We start from the raw sequence: 759 nt of genomic DNA on the forward strand, positions 1-759 counted from the left end.
CTTTTTCCAGGACTGTTTTAAAAAATGCTGATATTGATGGTTTAATTAAATCCTCTCCAATAGTATGATTTTTCCCACATTTAGCAATGAATAATGAAATTTCATAACTAGCCTCAAGAGTACAACGGGCATTAACAGTTTGTGTAATAAACAGAGACATTATTGTTGTTCTCTTTGCAAACTTCTCCTTCAAAAACTTAAAAAGTAATTCAAATCTGAATTTATATACGCACTAGTGAAATCGTGATGGCACCTGTACCAGTGGAGCGCTAAGAGCACCATCCAAGCGTGATCGTTGCCAGAGCAGCTGTCTGGCTTCCGTGCCAGTGACACGTAAATAGCACCATTTGAGCATGATCGTTATCAGTGTTGCCTTCCTGGCACTTGTGCCGGTGGCACATAAAATACACCATTTTGAATGTGGCCGTTGCCAGTACCTCTTGACTGGCCTTCGTGCTGGTGGCACGTAAAAGCACCCACTACACTCTCAGAGTGGTTGGCATTAGGAAGGGCATCCAACTGTAGAAACTGTCAAATCAGACTGGAGTCTGGTGTAGCCATCTGGCTCACCAGTCCTCAGTCAAATCGTCCAACCCATGCTAGCATGGAAAGCGGACGTTAAACGATGATGATGATGATGATGACTATGTTTCGTCTTTAAATGTAACTCAAGACGATTTGGTTTCATTGATTTGTTGGTCAAGCATTGTTGGCATAAGAGGCAGAAAGGAGACCATTTATCTTGGATAATGGATATAA

This window comes from Octopus bimaculoides, chromosome 10 (genome assembly GCF_001194135.2).
Source record: "Octopus bimaculoides isolate UCB-OBI-ISO-001 chromosome 10, ASM119413v2, whole genome shotgun sequence".
In the NCBI taxonomy this organism is placed as follows: domain Eukaryota; kingdom Metazoa; phylum Mollusca; class Cephalopoda; order Octopoda; family Octopodidae; genus Octopus; species Octopus bimaculoides.